This window comes from Callospermophilus lateralis, chromosome 9 (assembly GCF_048772815.1).
Source record: "Callospermophilus lateralis isolate mCalLat2 chromosome 9, mCalLat2.hap1, whole genome shotgun sequence".
Lineage (NCBI taxonomy): Eukaryota > Metazoa > Chordata > Mammalia > Rodentia > Sciuridae > Callospermophilus > Callospermophilus lateralis.
In genome coordinates, this window is record NC_135313.1 from 13,805,231 (window position 1) to 13,825,547 (window position 20,317).

At 45.0% G+C, this 20,317-nt stretch overlaps 1 protein-coding gene across 1 annotated transcript in view; it reads left to right on the forward strand.

The window, feature by feature from the left end:
* The first annotated feature begins 5,821 nt into the window (after nucleotides 1-5,821).
* The window catches only part of Serpine2 (serpin family E member 2), a 60,352-nt gene continuing 45,856 nt past the window's right edge, over nucleotides 5,822-20,317 (forward strand). Inside the window, exon 1 of the mRNA XM_076865828.1 lies at nucleotides 5,822-5,980. The gene's annotated coding sequence lies outside the window, so the exon portion shown is untranslated. The remainder of the gene's footprint in view (nucleotides 5,981-20,317) is intronic.

Here is a 20,317-nt window from a genome sequence, read left to right on the forward strand (position 1 = left end):
CATTGTGCCAAACCTAGAACTAGTCCTGAAGAAAACTTGCAGCTTTGGTTCTCACCATTTTGGAGTTTTGATCCATCATGCAGAGTCTGGTTACCTCTGGAAAAACCATGTAGAGGAGAAACCTTTGAGTGCAAAGCATGACAAGGTGGAAAAGGCTCAGAAAGATGAAAAAACTGGAGAAGAGAGGAGGCAGGGTTTCAGCCATCCCCACCGAGGGTCTGCATGTGAGGGGCCATCTAGAATCCTGCTGCTGCACCAAAGATGTCAGACAGCGCCAGGTGAATCAGTCAGAGCCATCCCAGCTGAAGCCCCCCTGGCCTACCCGCAGAATGGTGAACACATAATATGGTTATTATTATTTGGTTGCAATCCAACACTAGAAAACTGATGGGTGGAGTGAAAAAGAGGTATTCAATACAGAGAGAGTGGTTTCAACAACAGTACAGTTATAACAAAAAAAAATACCATATGGTACAGTTGTTTATTTCTATTTGGTAAAGTCTTTAATAATGTATCAGAAAAATAAGAAGATACTGCTAGAAAGGCAGGTTGGAGTTAGATTATGGAAGAGCTTTCGTTGCAGTCATTTTGATTGAGCACTTACTGTATGACACTCAGGTAAACCCTTTTCATAGATTAACTACTTGATCCTCACATAACCCTGTGAATAGGTTATTCTATAGCTATCCCCCACTCTATAAAGAAGGAATCTGAGGCTCAGATAAACTATTTGAAAAAAAATGCAGAGGGATGAAACTGGGATTGGAAGACATGCAGTCTAGTTCCAGAGCCTGGGCCCATAAGCTCTCCCAACTGCTTACACCAAGGAATTTGGACCTTAGTGACAAACATGGGATTATTTTAAGGAGGAGAGTGGTGTGACTAAAGCAGTCCTTTTGATAGATTAGGCTGACAGTTGTGGAAGGGATCAGGAGTCTGAGAAGAGAGCTAGAACCCATTAGAGTGGTCTAGGGGGGAAGCAATAAAGGTTTGAACTAGCTTGAAAAAAAATGGACCAGAGGTGAATAAGAGGGATTTGGTGAAGAAAATAACAGCACCAGGGACTTGCTGGCTATGGGATGAACAAGGGCCAAGGAGGAGGGAGAATTTGTTCCCTCTTTCTGGCTTTGGTGACTGAAGTGGTGGTCACTCCTGTGAAACACTTAGCCAGCACAGGAGGAAAAACTGGTTTGGGGATGAAGATAATCAATTTGTTTTTAGAGTTGTTATGTATGAATTTGTAGGGCGATATTAAGTGGAGGTAACTGCCAGGTATTTGGAGCTATATAAATGGACCTTAGGACATTGATCAAGGGTCTGTGTAGATACAGCTTTGAAATTCATCCAGAATGAAGTGAAGTCATATGCGCCTAAGTTATGACAGTTAGAGGTCCTTGGCTACAAGTGGAAATGGCTCACAGCAACATAACCCACCGTGGACCTCTACTCAGAAGGGCAGGGGTAAAGAAGCTCTGGTCTTCTGATGGGCAGAGCTCACCATCTCATCAAGCTGCAATGAGTCAGTCCACCTGCTTTTCCCCCCCCCTTTCAAGAGTGAAAGTAGTGAGAGGAAACCTAATCAGCTTGATCAGATGCCCACCCTTTAGCTAAAGGGAGTAAGGACACCTTGACTTGCATTCCCAAAAAGATGGCACATGAACAGAAGTGATTCTGCTAGGAAAAGATGGGGACAGTAGATACTGGCTGGCCACAAATCAATCAATGTTCATTCTGTTGGGAGGGGGTGGAGAAGAGAAGACAGAGCTGAGGGTAGTCAATTGCACCGTGCCTACCCCCAGAAGGAGGAGGATTTGATCAGGGAAAGATAGAAGCAAGAGAGGAAGACAGAGGAGTTAGACAGAGAGTTAGACAGAGGAGTCTCAAAAATGGGCAAAATATGAACTAATGCTGCCAGAGGATCAAAGGTGATAAAGAATAATGGAAAAACTACTATAGTTGGCAATGGAAGAAACTGCTAACTTCTGGAAGAGAAGGAAGGATGGAGGAAGAGTTGGCAGAAGGAAGGAGAGCCCAATGATAGGTTGAAAGGACAGATGAAAGAGACTCGTAGAAGGAGAAAGGGAACATCCGTCGTGTGGTAATAGGAGAGCTGAGAGGTTGCTGTTTGAGGGGTCAGTGCCATAGGGCTTCTCAGGACCTGAGTGTTCCAACCAATTTGGTCAAATATAAGTAGAAAATAATACCCAGGTCAGCACTTAGTAAAGTCTCTTCTTTGAATCTGTCAATGAAAAATAGACAATAGGAAAGAACAAATGGATGTTCTGGCTTAATCAGTTTCAGAAGTTACAAAAGAGGAAATTGGATTTATTTGAAAGCCAACTTTAAAGGGAAATAAAAGGCAAATGTCTTTTATAAGCCGAAACAACAACAACAAAAACATCAGTGCCAAGCCCCAGAAAGTGATTGTATAAATGAACTGTTAAAACCATTCTCCTTTCCCCTGGTTGAAACAATCTTACAAAACAGCATTTGCATCTATCATGTTGTGTAACATGCACTCTTGTGGTGTAATATCTTAAGTAGAGGTTAGATAGGAGAGAAACTACTATCATTATCTTATTATTGTAATATCCTATCCATCAGTCTTCCAGACAAAACACTGTCACCCCATTGGGAGCTAAGGACAGTTTTTACTTAAATACAAGGTCATACTGTTTGGGAGCATGGGGGAACAGAGGAGGTGGGGTCAGGGGATTTACATTTATTCCAAGGCACTCCACGCTGGACCTCTTCCAAGAGAGGAAACGAGACTAAATAGATCATTTGTTTTATTCTGTTTGGGCATTTCTTGCGATTCTCCCAACTGCAGCTTATGGACACAAAGCCAAACTCAGAGTCTGGCTAGAGCTGGCTCAACTCCAGGTCACTTTTTTCTTTTTATTTTTTAAGGAATAAACAATTTGAAGCTGTATCTGTGGATTAAGGCAAACCACACAATTGAGGGACATAATGAAATTCTGCTGTGAATGTGAAGTTGTAAAGAAAGAGCCACATAGGAGAGTTAAGTGTCTGGATTTCTCAAATCACACCAAGGCAGCAACAGAAGAGAAAGGTTGATTGGACAGCGATGAGAAATATATTTCAAAGAAGGTCAAATACTGGAAGGGAAGACGGGAACCTGGAGAGCACCAGCTGACATAGGAACACACCTTCTTTGGAACAGCCCTCTGGAGATAGGTGTCAGAGTGCCCTGTGACTTGAATATCATGGAAAGGGCATTGTTTCTGTCTCCTCCTGTTGGCATCAGGAAAGCTGGCTGATACCAACCATGCACACTCAGTAAAGAGCAGAGTTGGTATTCCCAGCATACCCCTCTGGCAGAATGGGTCTTTGTCTTGAATTCTTTCCCTTGGAAGACGCTTATGGTTAGTCCCATCTAATGGCCAAGGAAAGAGAAAAGAATTAGTGGCTGGGCTTATTTTAGCATATTAGTTAATACTGCATCCTGTCTGTCTGATTTCAGAATTGACAAGTCATGTACAGTATTGCTCAAAAATGTTCCTTCGACAGTACTGAATAGGGAAGTGACCCGCCAGTCATGAAAATATAAACAAAATTGAAAATCCTCAGGACTTCTGAATGTCTTTTATAGATAAAGAGTCTGGACCCCATCAATCATCTAATTGGAAAAACAAGATTTTATGTTATCCTGAAAAACATTAACTTCATTACAAAAGACTAAAATCCTCTGAAGTACTGCTGGGCATCTCTCTCAAAAATTGTTTTAACTTTAGAATAACTTTACTAAAAAATTGAGAAGAGCAAATCAACCAGTGTTTGAGATATGAGTCAATGTATCACTGTTAATATCCTGAGTATAATATTATGCAATAGTTTTGTGAAATGTTACTGTTGAGGAAAACTGAGGGAAGGCTACAAGGGATCTCTGATTATTATTTCTTTCAACTGCATGGGACCTGCAATTGTCTCAACGAAAAATTTCAGTTTAAAAAAATGATTGCGATAGAAGTGGACTGAGATAAAACCTGGCAAGCATTCCTAATCTGGCTTCACCTACATTTCTTGGTCCTAGTTTGTCTTTTCAGTAGGTTCTCCAATGACTCCCTCCCACCTGGAAGAGGCTATTCCCAGCTTCTTCAACACATGGAGGGAGCTCATCCCCAGCTGCGGGCTTTCTCTTCTCATTTCCCCCATTCCAGCCCATCTGTACTTTCTCCAGATTCAACGCACCCACCCTGATGAGCCAAGCCACAAAACTATCATTATCATATTTGATAGATACTTGTCATTTCTTCATTCCCTGTCAACAAATATTTATTGAGCAAGTGCTATATGTATAGTATGGCTCTGGGCACTAAGGATCAGGTGGATAGGGAACCATGTTAAATTGCTTTCTTTTCCCTGATCTCTGGGAGCATATTATATTGAGGGAGAGTGAAAGAAACAAGTTCTTTTTTTTTAATACATTCATGATGAGGGCTCTGATGAAAGTGATAGGTTGGAGAAGGAAGGAAGTGAATTTAACTTCAGGAAGGTCTTCCAGAGGAGACAGCATTTGACTTGTGACCTAAAGTATTAGGAGACAGTCATGAGAAAAGCCTGGGGGAAAACCATTTCAGACACCAGGCAAGGGGAACAACAAGGAAAAAAAAGATTTATATAATTCCCTGCAACTGAATATGAATATTAGGCATGAATATAAAACAATTTCTTTATTTCATGTTTTCTTATTTTGGGGCAAATCTCCCTATAGCTTTATTCTTTTTCTTTCTCCCTTTTATTGTAGGAGAGACTAGAACATCCTTAGGCTGGTGCCGATTTTATGTTTTTAAAAGTAACCCCTCTGTCAACACACCTAGGCACTGTCTAGCCTGGCCACCTACGTGCTAAAGGATGACTGCAGAGTTGTGTTCCAAGTTGCTCTCATCAGTAGAAGAAAACATAATTCAGGCCTGGTCCAAGATTTGCCACATTTCTTTCTCATAGCTGGGGCCCCAGGCCTGCTAGGGAGGTTTCACACTAAAGGCAAGATAAATTGTCATTAAAGTTGGGTCCCCACAACCCTAACTTGATGCAAAGGACAGGACAAGAGATCTGGGTTAAGAGGCCGGAGCAGGACCGCCCCCTGTTGCCGGCCTAGGTCTTCACCTCTCTCCTGGCGCACGGGGTCCCATCAGCTGTAGTTTTCGGTTGACAGGGGCTGAATTCCCAGGACTCTGCGGGTACCTCGTGATGTCACCGCAGCCAGGAATCCAGTATTCTGGATTCCCTTCTCTGTCATCTGCCTCAATAGACCCACCGCAGCTCCTCTGTTCCAGGCGAAGAGGAGTGGGCTCTAGGGCACCCCGCAACGCGCCTCGAGGGATGCTCTGTCCCTTTCCAGCCGCGTCCGGCCGTCGTTATCCCCATCACCTAAACGGGGTCCGGGTGCGCCCCCATCTCCCAGGGGTCAGTCAAGACGACGTGTCCTGCGTCCGGGGACGCGCCATTGGTCCTAGGATCCCCCCACCCCCGCCACTCCGCACACGCCCATCCGGCGACCCACGTGCAGCTGGGCCACGGCCGGCACCGCACCTCTGGGTCTGCGCGTTTCCAGGCGCTTTCTGGGCGCAGCCCCACGACGGGGACCCGTTGGGGACGGAATCCGGGAAGCCGTGGCGGAGTGGGGGCGTCCCGGAGCCCGGGCGCTGGGGCGCTGCAGCCCGCTGGCACACAAAGGCGGCGGCGGGAAGGCGGGGCGGGGCGGGCCGGGGGCGGGGGCGGCAGGAAGGGGCGGGGGCGGCGCCGGGCGGCGATAAAGCCCCAGCCGCGGCCGCTGCTCCAGCACTCGGGCTGCACGGGCTGCACGGGCTGCTCGGAGTCTGCAGACGCCGCCGCCGCCTCCTTCCCTCCCCGCCGCCGCTGCCGCCCTCCCTCCCCGGCTCCCCCGCCCCGCCGAGACCCGGCTCCGGCCGCACCGCGCTCCGCGGCTGCCCCCTGGGGATCCGAGCGACGGGCGGTGAGTACCGGCTGCGCGGTCCCCGGGCTCCGCGCGCCGCCAGCTCGGCTCCGCGACCTTGCGCCCGACCCGAGGCTGCGGGGCGAGCGGGGCCGGGACGCCGTCGTCGAGGCGGAGGGAACTTTCTCGGGCTGCCTTGGCCGGGGCTGGGTGCGCCCCGGCTCCCGGTCCCGCCCGCTGCAACCCCGAGGAGCGCCCGGGCCGGGCGAGGAGCGGCGCGCCGGCCGGGGCGTCCAGGTGTGCCTACATCTGGGAACGCCGAGGCCCGCGGAGACGTGGCCCGAGCTCGGCGTGGCTCCTGGGGGTCCATCCCGGCTGGCGCCCCTGACCCTGAACCTGAGGAATCCGGCTACTCGCGGGCGTCCCCTATCCCGTACTTCGCCTGGCTTGTCCGCCGGACAGGGAAAGCCGGACTCTGACTCTCTACCTCTGACTGAGCAGGGCGGAGGGCACCAGGGCTTTGAGGGAGAGCTTTCAATTGGCCTCTGCATCCGGTTTAACTCTATCTAGCAGATCTCTGTAATTTTCGTCACCTGTCGAGGTGGGGCTTGTGAGACTGGTTAGTGACTACAGATGGGTGAAAGTACTCAAATTCTGGACGGAATTAGGTATTTAATTTGCCCACAAGCTGAGCGAGGAGGGAAGGCTTCTATTACATAAGACAGCACTGCACCTTCAGGTATTATGGAAGATGCTATTGAAGATTTTAGTGCTTTAATGAACAAAACATAATCTAAGTATGTTTCTGTCTTGAGATCTCTTAAGTGCTGCTGTATCTCGCTTTGACTAATTTGCAGAGATTGTTCTTATATTTAGCATCAACATAAAAAGATGCTTGAAGGTTTGTCTTCCTCTTTCAAGCCAGGGAGCAGTTTATTTCTCTGAACTGTTCTGCAACAATTTATTTGATAATTTAGTACCTTGGAGATTTTATATCAAAAGTTGAACACAGATGTCAGCGTTGCTAATTTGTATATCTAAAGCACACTTAAAAATTGAAGGTTCTTTCCATGCTATCTGCATATCTAAATCAGTAATTATGTGCTGTTTGCAAAATGTAAGCAAAGATTTCTTTCAGGTATACAATTGAAGGTACTAGCCCAAATAATCTAAGGTTTCTTTCAAGCTCTAGTTTTGAATCCTTATTAAAATTATGTTTGAAAACATTGCACAGCGCAGAGCAGTTATTGAAGGTCATGAAGATGTCATCCATCATTTATTCTAAGGAATGAATCAATGCAGAAAATTTCTGCCTCCCATGAAGTTCATACATTAGTGAAAGGACAAAAAGTAAGTGAGTCTCTGAAGGATATTATTTGCATTTCCACTCATGGGTGATTAAACACTGGCCAGAGATTGTTTGAGGTGGAAGAGTTGGAAGTGAGTTGATGACCTAATCAAGTCCCCAGCCACACTTTCACATTGCTATCCTCTTCCAGGCAGTCCTTCTGTCACAGCATAGGGGACTTGGGATCACAGGCTTTTCCTCCTTCTCTATTCCCAGAGTGCATATGGGTGATGCCTCAGAGTCTGAATTCTTTGACCATCTCAATCCTGGGACCTTCACCCACTCCAGTTTCTCAGTACACCTGAGAAATCCTGCTTTCACTCTGGGATGCTCAACTTCTGGAGTCAAAACCTCCAGGATTTTTAGGTCTCCAAACCACAAGCTCATTTCCTCCCAGGTTGCAAACTGGTACTGACATTGTAATCTTCAACACAGAGATCTTCAAAGCCTCCTCCTTCAGGTTTTGCAAGTGATCTCATGGCCCATTCTACTGAGAAAGTAGAGGTCATCAGACTTGCTCCACATTCTGCTGTATCTCTCCTCCCCAAACTTTTCTCTGTTTACCCAGTCATCCAATAAATCTTAGGTATCTCATGTGTCAAATATTTTGGGAGGCCTTAGTATATGGTAAATATAGCAAGCTCTTGTTCTCATGGGACTATCATTCTTGTGGGAAAAAAAAGCAGACAGAAAGCAAACATAAATATATTATAAAATCTATGATAACTGAATAGAGTAGAATGACAGAAGAAAAATCAAGTTGAATTAGGAACTTGGAGAGGATTAGAGAGAAGACCTCTGTGTGGCAATGACTAATGTCTCTCCTGAATCCCTATGCCTCTGTTTAGGAATCTTCGTCCCCTCTTTCACTTTTGTATTCAGCCTCTCCCTATGAACTCTTTTCTCCTGGAGCAGTAATTTTTTACATGCTGTGACTTCCTTCTTTGCATCCTACCTCACTTCTCATGACCATTACATATCCCCAGGCTCTTTAAACTATTTACTACTTCCCCAACCCGTCCTTTCTTCCTCAGTTCCTGCAAACTGGTGTGGCCTCCCCAAAGTGGAAGACCTGCAGTGTATCCTGAAGAAGCAAACTGCTGGGTACTCATAGATCCTTCTGCTTCCCTGGCATTTCTGGTACCTGCTGGGGTTCTCCAGGGCTCTGTCCCCATCCCTCTTCTACTTTGCCTAGAGTCTGGGTGAATCATGCTTCCACAGTTTCAACTATCGCCAGAGTCAAGTGAGTCCAAGGTTGGCATTGCATTAATAGCATTCTCCTCGTGTTCTAACCAGTTACCTATGTCTATTTGATATATCCAGTTCCATTAAGAAAAAAAATACAAAACTGATTTTAGCTTTTATTGCCCACCCCATATCCACATCATCATTAGCCCAAATATGTCTCCCTCTTTTTTTGGGTGGTGGCTCTTTCCGTCTCCAAGGTATATATGCAGAAGCTTCCAGTGATGCCAAACTTCTGCATTCCCACCCTGGCAAGTCACCAAGTCCTGTTGCTTCTCTTTACAGTAAGATCCCATAAATCTCCACTGTGGTCATGCTCACCCTGCCTTGCTGTAGTATCTAGAAGTAGCAAAATGGTGGCCAGTGTGCCACTTCTAACTGGCAGATGTGTTGTTGACCTGAACAAAGTATACAGAAATTGAATTAATATTTGGAAATATGGATATGTATCTTAGATTTGTAGCCTCTCTTAAAAGTCAGAAGACCTGTAATATGAGGCTTACATTCCCAAATAGGAATGCTCCTCTCAGTGATAGTAGTTTTGTGGCTCCCGTGGCATCTGAGCCGACAGCCATTGGCAGCCTGGGAATCCCAGAGGCTTGCTGCATGGTTTCCCCCACCCTGTTCTGTATCTTTGTCCTCCACATTGTTGCAGGTATGATCCTCCATCCCTCTGAAATTAAAATCTGCTTGTGTCCTTCAAAGTCAGTGCCTCTCTCTTGATTTGGGGATAAATCCCAACTTTGAATAAGTATCTCAGATTGAAAAGGTGAGCAGTCTATTATCTTTGGGTATGGTTGTACCTGAGTCTCTCAGAATGCTTTTGACCTGTGTATGGTGGCTAGTGCAGAACTCTAGTGTTACCTCACCTGCTGTTTATATCCCATTTCACAGCCCTCACCATCCTCCCTTCTCAAAGCCCCGCTGGGAGGAGATGGGGCAGGGTGGATTTCACATTCGAGATGCAAGTGGGGAGACTGAGTACGGAAGCACAGGCTGCCCCAGGAGCCCTCAGCCCTAGGAACATTATGGGCCCAGAGTTCACTCAGCTGCCTTTGGACAGTCCTAGCACAGAACCCAAGTTCCTCTCAGCACAGAGCCAGGGACATTCCCTTGTGCTCCTGGGACTCACCAGGCTGCTGGTTCTTTATGAAGACCTGGCAGGGTCTCTCATTCTTCAACTCCTTCCCACATCCCTACTTTGTATCCTTCCCCAAACTATTTCCTGGCACACTGGGCTTCCTGTAGACTCCACATACCATGGAGCTGTGCTGTGCCCTTCTGGTTTTGCTCTTGCTGGACTTCTGCCTGCAGTTCCCTTCCTCCTCCTGTGTTCAATGTCTGGCTAATTTCACTCTTTTCCAGACTCGGGTCTAGTTCACCTGTTCCACAAATTCCTCCCGGGCAATCAGTACCCCGGTCCTCTCTAGCACGTAGGCAGTGCACACATACATACACCCCCTACCTTGTGCATACCTCTGTGATGGCAGTTGCCGTCATAGAACATGTGCTTACATACTAAACTCAAAGCTCTGGGAAGATGTGTCTGTGTTTTAGTTTTATTTGCACCAGCTGTGGTGTATAATGGAAAGACACTTAAGTGTCTGAACTAAACTGCCTTTGTATTTTTCATAGTTTTATGGAAGAGTGCTTGTTTTAGGCTTAAAGTCAAGTTCTCCCCAACCCCATTCTCCACGTCTGGTTTTGGTACCTCTGAGTTTTATGTATACCTTCACACTTTTTAACTTTGGGGTCAACCAGTCTTTTGAAGTAGAATATTACTTAGATACAAACAGTATGGAAGTGCTTCTGTGCCCATGTTCACTTGTACTGTGCTGATCTGAACCCTCCAGTTTAGTTCTCTTTCCTCCGGGTCCATTGGATGGATTGCATTCTACCTTTCATGTTTGCAAAAGATTGGAGAATGCATTTTGGCTTATTTCCATTAACCTTGGTGATGATGATGGTGATGCATGACCTTTCTCTCTTTTTTTTTTAAACCATAGAATTTTCTGGCTAATATCTTTAGTCAAGTTTGGTTGAAGTGTCCTGGGTTGTGCCACTCTATATATAAACCATATATATAGAGTTTGTATATGGACCATCCAGAAATCAGTCTCTGCATAGTGGGTATCATTGAAATACATGATCTCAAAAGCATCTTATTAATGATCCTATAGATTGAAAAAAAAAGCTTTTCTTGAATTTTTTTTTTTGGATCCAGCTTTCTTATAAATATCAGGATTAGATAAACTTTTTTCTTGGATGTATTATTATATGCTTATGTACCATGATGTTCCTGTCTCTCTTTTTAAAGTCATAAAGTCATTCAGTATTAGTACTCACAAATAGCATTGTGGGCCAACATGAACGTTTTGTTTTTATTCCATTTGGAGGAATATATAAAATTGTTAAATAAATAGGGTCCGCTAAACATGGATCTTCTTTGTGAATCTTTTCCCCCTGAATGTTCCTGTCTTTTCTTTCCAAATCATCTTTCTTCATGAATAGATTGCATGCTTGGTCTGGAAATCAATGTGGGTTCTTAAAAAATATGCTGAAGTCCTGAACAGAATAAAATACAAAAATTACCTTGTTAGGTTATTTCTTTAAGTTCCCAATTTGTGCGGGAATGTTGAAAGATGGTTTTATTATTCTTTTGAGAAATGAAATGCCACCTTCCATCCAATAAGCCAAGTCTATTTACACGGTCACTGAGTCTCCCGCTTTATTCTGCTGTTAGGTTTCTAGGTCTGGATGTAAGCCCAGTCCAGAGAAGTCAGCATCCCTCCTGTGATTCCTTTTGTGCATGGGATGGCCACTGGGCCTAAGCAATCCTCTGACTATTTGTAATGCCATTGGTGTATTTTGACAAACATGGCCCACATTTCATCCTTGAATTGATCCCAAGGTTGGGGTGGTCACCATAGTTCAAGATCAGATCATAAACACCCAGTATCTTGCTACAGTTTGACCTCAGACTTTGCCCTTCATTTCAGAAGATAATTTGAGAATTGGAATCCACTGTGCCTTTCTATTTTTATCAGTTAATCCTTAGGAGAAAAATAATGTAGAAGAGATTTTAATGTAAAAAAATAATCTTATGAAAAGACTGAACGAATTGCTTATAGTGGCTGCAAATCTTGGTAAATTGCTTTATTTTTGTATTTCTACCCCTATTTCCCAAGTGAGAGCTTTGGTAACCTGGGGAGTTTCTCTTGAGAACACACCAAAAATAGCATCAGTGCCCTCTCTCCCCACCCTTCCACCTTTCCCCCTCCATAGAAGGGAGAAAAATAACCACTTGTTTTTGCCCTAAGTTTTACAGTCCAAATCTTGAGAGTGGGTGTGGGTATGTGAGAAAGTTTTATGCCAAATACAAAGCCCACTCCAAAATGAATAAGGTAACTACAAGTGAAAATAGATGCCTCTTTCTTTCAGGAAAGTACTATATAAATAATAGCAGTGTTTGCTGCTTCTACTAAAGCTCATCTTTTTCTTCATTTTTTAAATAAGGAATCTACTTTAAGAGAAGTTATTTTTGTTGAGGATTTGGTTCAGATGATATGAACTATTAACTCCTACATTATCTTTTTGCTTAAAGTACAGAAACCTAAGTCAAAATAGCTCAGGCTGAAACACAGAACACCAGGGGAGAGCTTTTGCCTTCTCTTGCTGATCCCTGGCATGGTGGAAATGGGCTCTGGCTCTGAAGTTCACTAGAACCAGAGACTGAGGGTCTTGAAGGTGCTCTTCTGCTTTGTCTCTTGTTTTGAATTCTCTCTAGTGGTTGTCTTCTGTCCCTCAGAGACCATGCTTGCAAATAGATCCAGGCTTTCTCCTTATACCCTCACAATCAAAGAGGGAAAAGAGAATTTCCTTCCAGTTCTAATTAAAAAAAAAAAAAAAATCCTGGAGAGGAACTCTGATTGGCTCCCAGTTCTGGTCATGTGCCTTTTCCTGTGCCAATGACTGTTGGTGTGGAGAATGGAAAACTGTGATTGGCTGAGGCTGAGTCACATGTTCAACCCTGTAGCCAGCAGGGGAGAGCATACTGAGAAGAGGGTGTGCAGGGCAGGCAAGTTACCCAACTGCCATTAGTTTTCAGTTGGCAGTGTGTGGTCCCTTGAAACTCATGCCTGCCTCCAGGATAGTTAGGAATATCACTCCCAGTCATACAGTCGGGAAAGAAGAGTGTGGAAAAGCTGAGGTGGCCGCAGTCATATAGCCTGTGTGTATTGATGCCAGAACCTGGACCCGGGTTGGTAAATGAATGAACTGTGAGCCAGTAGCGCGGATTTCAAAGATTTATGTCTTAGCAGTATTTATACTTAATCACAAAGAAATTCCCATCAAAGCACATGGCTCTTTTTAAAACATGGCATGATATCCTTCAGTAATACAACCAAAGCACACCAGATGGAAAGAGGCCAATATAATATTTTTATGATATTTGAAGTAATGTTTTTGTGCCTTCTCCCCCACCCCCACCCCAGTTTGTTCCTTAGACACTTTTTTTTTCTTAAGACTGGAGTCTAAAATTAGTGCTGAACTTTGGCTTGAGAAGGTAGAGTACATTTATACAGAGTCCAAAGTAATAACTTAGGCTGCACTGAATACAACTCAAGAGAACCAAAGAAGAAGTGTGGCATAGTTTCTAAAAGGTGCCTCACTGAACTCTGTTTGGGATTTCACTTCTGAAGTTTATAGTTACCTTTATTTTAGAATTTATCCCTTCTAACTAGCAGAGGTTCTTTCCCTCTCCTCACCCTCCCCTCCTCCCCTCCTTCCCTCCTCCCCTCCTCTTCTTCCCTTTCTCTTCCTCCTTCCATCCCTCCTCCCCTCCTCCCTCTCCTCTTGCTCCTCCTCCTCCTCTTCCTCTTCCTCCACCTCCACAGTGGTAAGGAAGAGTGTGGAGGCTTTGGAGTCCAGGAGACTTTGATTTACTCTAGTTTCTGTCCATTGCAAGCGGGAGGCCATGGCCACATTTCTGCACTTTCCCAATCTTCATTTTGTTCATCTGTGAGCAGGTCTTGAAGGTGACCACCCTTAACTGTTGTGGGATGGAGAGTGGATCTTAGGTGCTGAGCACAGTGGCAGAAATGGAACTGGGTTGGAGAACACAAGGTGGCTGTGGCCCTATGTTATGTTTGTCATAGTAGTACAGGCAGGGGCTCCACTTCTTCAGGACTCATTTCCATTGTGTCTTTGCCCTGGTGAGAGAGTGACTTGCTCAGTGTGTTTGCTTAGTTCCCTGTCCTGTGGCACTCTGGGTGGGCAGTACTCCCGTGGTCGGCGCTTTTTTGCAGACTTCAGGCTCTGCTGGCCGACAAGCAAAGAATGGCTGATCTGTGACACACCCTCCCTCTGACTCCACTCTTGTGTTGTGGGGGAAAACACTCCTGTTAGCAAGGACTCTTTTGAGGGGCATGTTGCACCAGCTCTGGCAGCTGGGTGCTCTTTTCCCTTGAGTTAGTTGTAGAGAGTGATTATCTATTGGGTTTAATGTATAGGCCTTTGCAAGCGTAGCTTCCAGAGCTGTCTCATCTCATCCTTGTTTTTCAGACTGAAAAAAAGTCACTTGGCTATGTAATGATGTCGGGGTATCTAGGAATAACCATTTTAAACATGCTTGATTATGATTTGATTCCCTTGATATACAAGAGCATTCTAAGAATGTTGGATTAACCTTAGCAAACATTTCTAGATAGGAAATGCATTTTCTGCTACTTTTGATAAGCCTTTTTAGGATTTAATGGCAAACATCCATCTGGGACTTTGTATGACACTGGGTATATGCCTCCACCTGAACCATTGTTCTGAGAGTGGCTGGGAGATTCTGTGTGCTGGCTTCATTATAAAGAGAAATTTCTAAAGATGCAGATTTTCTCTTTGAAATCAATTTACTAAAAGACTCACACAATCTTTGGCCAAACCTATGTTAATTTCTTAATGATATGTTGGTTAAAATAGCAATTTGGAGGAATAGCCAGAGATGCTAAAGTATTCATAATAAACCTATTCTTGTGCAGCAAGGTGGTAAATTATGATACCAAAGTGGTGATCATACTAATGTGAATTAGTTCAGTGTAGTTGAAGGTAGGAAAACATAATTATTCCAGTGTAGACATGTTGCTTATTAGCCTGTTATTCCTTTGGGCAAGAGATAGTCCATTTTTTAACATGTACTGTGATAAAATTATGTTTTTGTCCTGCTGTCTGCCTTGTGTTCTAATTGTGTGTCTTCTCTGTCCTGCTGGGAGCTCTCAAGTCTGTTCTACCCCTTCTGGGCTCTTTCCACTGTACCTGGCAAGGAGGAGCCTGAAAGATGCTTTGAAGGGGAGAAGGAAATGAAAAGTTGATCCTTAGTGTGTCAGTTACTGCTAGGCATATATTATATGTGACCTTGTTGAATCCTGACAACCCTAGGAAGGTAGAAATTAGTCTTAGTTTATAGTGAAAAGATTCAGGTAGGTAGACAATCTGCTCAGAGGCTCTGTAATGGGAGGGAGACTCCAGGTCTTCATGTACCATGTGGATGGATGTTTTCAATTCTAAGATGTTTTTTCCAATGGCTGAGTCTAACCATAGGGGGCTGAGTCTAACCATAGGGGGCTGAGCAAGGCCCACAGAGTAAAAGTCAGGACATGGTTGGGCAGAGCATGAATTTGGAAGTTGGAAGAACTTGGGATTAAATCTCAGCTCTTCCTTTGGTTGCTGGGTGATCTTAGGCCACAGATACTGCCTCTGTGCTCCAGAGAATGTCGAAGATAAGGATGAGAAAGTTCATGTTTGTCCTCTTTCACAAGCAGGGAAGTACTGTGACCTGAGTCCCTTGGCAAGGTCAGGGCTGTGGCAGGTTGAAAACCAATATCTCTGACCCCTGTTTCCTTGACATGCATGAAGTCTGGGTACAGTCGGCACACACCCTTGGCAGCCCCCTGACTTTGGGCTGTTCCCATCCATTTTCCAGAGCCACATGAACAAGCCTTGTGGCTGATTTATCTCTTTCTCCCTAGGTTCCCTCCCATGTTCCTGAAGGGCGTTCTTCCCTGAGCGTAAAAGGGATTCTACTGGACTTACTCTTGATGTAACTTCCCTGCACAGGACTTTGGAGGTGGCAGCCTTGTAGTATTTGAGTGGTGTTCAGTTAACGAGCTAGTTTTGGTGCACTTATTCTGTAACAGGTGCATGGAGGAGTAGCTGCAAAACAGGTCAGCCTTTGAGGTCTTAGCCACTTAGGCAGGAAAGGCACATCTGTGATACTTGGGCAATTCAAGATAGCCTGGAACAGTGGCTTACCATGATGGGGATGGGGAAGCAGTCAGGGAGGGCCTTGTTCATAGAGGATTTAAAAGCAACAATGAAATTATCATAACACTGATTTGCTTTTTATTATCATCATATATCTTGGTGATAACGTTCCTCCACTGGAACAGACTGATCCTACCACCCCACCCTGCCCCTGCGTCCTGCACTGGGACAGTAATCAGCTGCCAGAATGAGTGACACTAATGAGGTGTTTGGGAAGTCAAGCTGGCAGTGGTCAGTGCGTACGGAGTCGTTGGCAAGGCTACACAGAAGTCTGCTCCCTCCCTGTTGGCCATGGCTGGACTCTAGGAGAGTAGCCTGTGAGCATGACTGGAGCAGTCACTGAGGCCTGTGCAGCTGTGGCCTAGGAACATGCTTTATAAATGTGCATTGATTCATCCTCCAAGCAGCCTGGAGAAGCTTGTGGTCCAAGGTGGTTCTGTAGACGAGGACCCTGGAGGCTCCCTGAGGTTGGGGAATGTAGACAAGCAGTGAGATACCTCCCTGTCCTCCTGTGTGACTTGAGGGCAGCAAGGCTCAGTTTTTAGGTGACCAGCTGGGAGGCTGAGTGGTGCTAACACAAAGCCCTTCACACGGAGAAGTGGCTTACATGTCACAAGGATGTACGAGAGGTGAGTCTCCATGTGCAAGATGAGCTGGCAGCTGGCAGCTGATGAATGTGGGTGCCTAGCTAGCCCTGTGATGATACAGCCCTCATTTTTTTTCCTTTTCCTTTACTCTCCATGGAATTCTTTCTGCCCTAAACTTTGCAGAATTGGTATTCATTGATTTGTATCAGCTAAGAATCGTTTGTTTGGCTGTCTGTGACTGAATGCTACAGATCACTCCCTCACAGAGGAGAAATTACTTCCCTTTAAAAAAAGGATAAAAGTTTTGATGAACAGCTGAAAGTTACTTGTACGTAACTTTTACTTTCATTCAGTACTCATGAGCACAAGACCCAGGAGTATACAGAATTGCGGGAAGGCCCATCTCTTCTGGGCTAGGTGCCCAGGTGGAATCCAGGGCCTGAACGCTGCCTTGATAAGTCATCAGGAGGAACCGAAATGAAGTGTTTTCTCTGTGAAAAAGAATTCCAGTTTAAAGACTTTGTGCCTGAACACGAAGTGACAATCTCTCCCAAATTGTTCCTCAGGAAAAAAAGAGTTGCTATCTCACGGGTTTCTTTCAAAATCTTTCTAGTTACAAGGTCCCAGTACGTTCATTAGTTTACAGAAAGGGTAGGTGGATGGCACCCATGCATGAGTGGTTGAGAAGATCAAGGGAAGGCACCTCAGCCTGAAGTAACCTCAGTCAATACTTGTGCTTATAAAGATTATGCAATGAAAAGGTGCTAATTTTTTTTTTAAAAAAAGGGAAAGACAAAGAATACACACTATTTATTCCTGAGATCATAATGTCATGATTGCAAGTGTTGCAAGTTGTGTTAGTTCATGTAATGCTAGCTGCTGTAACAAATAAACCCAAACATATGCCATGGTTCAAATGCTGTGGGAGGTGATTTTCCATTTGCATAAGGCCCACAGTGAGTATGACTATGTGAAAATGAGTAATTCTATGACCCAGCCTCCCAACATTTTGTGGTGCTACTTTATTTCACAGGCAGTTGTGAAGGCCACAGTGCTAGTCAGCATCAAGCTCATGACAGCAGAAACATCATGGGTGATTGCAGATGAGAGGTGTTGATGTTGTGAGCTCATGGATAGTGTGATTCCCCTCTGCTTCTATCTCTCCATTACAGTCAGTCTTATGGTCACATGTGTATTCAGTAGAGGCTAGGGCATGTGGCCAGCTTCATTGTCAGGCAGATAAGGGAGCGAATCAGCTGAGGAGCTGGCTGCTCTCTGGCAGATGGAAAAGATCCTTAAAGGCCATTTTTAAGAAGTAACATAATCACTAATCTGCCGCAGGGGTCGTGAATATATTTTTACCTCCACGGGCAATGGGTCCTGCTGCATTGTTCAAGGCTTGTTGTGGCTTTGGGTGGGATTTTTTTCATGGCAGTGTCACACATGGATTTGGTCACGTGCACCTTAGACAGTGAAGTGATGCTGCACTTGGAAACTCAGCAAGTGATGGCAGGCTCTGGGAGCTGCCTGTGAGGAGTCTGAATTCAATTGCTTCATAGAAAGTGGGAGTGGAAAGAGAAGCACTACCTCTGACTCTCGTGTTATTTCACGTATTTGTCATTAATCTTGTTTAGTCTGGGTTGACCTGCACCCGCAAGGACCATGCAGGTCTTCTCTATGGGAAGAGGAGAATTGGTGGCCCTATTTGAGAAATGCCTGGTGCTCATGTGGGAATTAGAGGTCAACCAAAGAAGTCAGGAATTTGTTGGAAGAAGGGACACCTGACTCTGAAGTGGAGAGGGTCCTCAGGTGTGCTGGAAACTCACTTCTGCACCTGGGAGTGAAAGGAGAGGTGAATGCTCAGGGTGGTATCAGTTGGCCCTCTCCCTGGGAGAAGCCCTGGACCTGCCCGACTTGGGGTGGGCCACCTCCGCCTGCTGCCTGCTGCCTTGCCTCCTGGCTGTGTGATGTGGCAGGTTACACAGCCTCTCCACTTCTCTCTGGGTGAGATGACTAGTCACAGCTCTGTGCATAGCAGGAGCTTTATAAATCTCCAGTGAAGCCACACACCAGCCCCCTTGTTGGGGAAGTCCATCTCTAATGGACTGTGAGTAACTGGGGTGATGATGTCTATAAAATGCAAATTTCATGATACAAAGAACTGACCCTGTCCACCCCCCCCACCCCCCCCACACACACACTGCCACAAACACAGCCCTGAGGATTCCCCAGTGCTTTGTCTCATGCCAGAGGTTAGATAAAGGTGAGAAAGTGACCTTTCATTAAGTCTTTGACTTTCACTTCTGGACAGCCTTGTTCTTTCATATTAGTTTTGCATGGGGCAGGAAAATGGCAGGTCCTATGAGGAGGAGTTTAGGTGTACCTGCCATTTCCAACAGTATCTTGTGTGGTCCTCATGGCAGCTCTCTGAGATACAGGGAGGAGGAAGAGGGTTATCACTGGTCATAGATGGGAAACCGAGTCCCAGAGCAGCTTATCCAGTACAGGCAGGCCTAGGATGAGACGGGGCTATTCCACAGTCATGTTAGAGTGAACTCAGGTTTCTTCTAGGAAACAGCTCCGTGTCCCTGTCGTTGCCCCAAGATAACTCCAGAAGGTTTTGGCATCAGCTGCTACAAGCGAGGTTGGGGCAGGCTGATGGAAGAGCCTCAGGATTTGCTAACCAAAGCCAAGTTTGGGACTGTGCTTCCTTCCCATCACCTCAGAGGGTTTCTAAGCCTTGAAGAACTGTTTTGGGTTAGTGATGGCTTGCTGGAGTTTTAGTGGAGGGGAGTCCCAAGCATATAAATATGGAGTGTCATCTTTATTTTATTCCATTGAGATTTATTTGTTTATAGACTTTGTACTGAAAGAAGGGAATAAAAAGAGCAAAGAATTGGAGATGAAAGCTTCTTAAAATGGAAGCTGTTAACTGTCTCCTCTGATCTTCCCCAAGCCTCATTTCCTTTCCTTACTTTAGAAGTATTTCCAGAACCTGTGCCTGTGGACATACATATTTTGATTTATGTGTTTAGTTTATTCTGAAGGTAGCTCTTATAATTTTCTTCCACAAGTTAAAGTGGGGGAGTCAGGGACCATCTTCCTCTTATATGGCCCAAACTTTCTAGGTAACTCTGTGACTTGTCATCCATGCCCAAAGACAGGCCGAAGGATTTGGATGGACCAACCCAGTCAGTCCCTTTTGTGGATCCTGGGTAGAGAGGGGATTTTGTTACAAGAACCAGAGTGAAAAACAGAAGACAATGATTCAGGTATCACAAGATCACTTCTGCGGATGCCAATGCTTGTCTCAAAGCAGCACTACAGTCATCTAATAAAAATGGAAAGTAACGGCTCCATGACTACCAGTGGAATCCATTTTTTTTTTCTTGTGGTGCTGAGGATTGAACCCAGGGCCTTGTGCATGTGAGGTAACCACTCTACCAACTGAGCTATATTCCCAGCCCAGAATCTCTATTTTTAATATAACGTCTTTGATGGATTTGGAGCGTGGGTAGGAAAAATACTGTCTATTTTCTCTAAGTCTCCTTTTCAGTATTTGAACTGCTGAAGTGAACCGCTTGGGGGCTCAGGTGTGCTCGGAAGCTGTTCTGTCTGTTCTGAGCTCTCCCTTTTCTCTCCTTCTCAGCTTGTATAACACAAGCTCAACATTCTCTTGCTTTCCTTCTCTTTTCCCTGGGAAAAGAGATAGCAAATGTTATTTGGGTGCCAAAGGAAGAAGAAAAACATAACATGGCTGATAAAAAGAGCTGCATTTTATTTGTATGATGTCAGAGAACGTGGTGGCTTAAATGATGTCACCTTTTGGGATCCACAGCATGGAGTATGGAAGAAATCTCAAGTTTGTCAGCGCACTAGGGTTGTTGCAGAGCAGAGACTGAC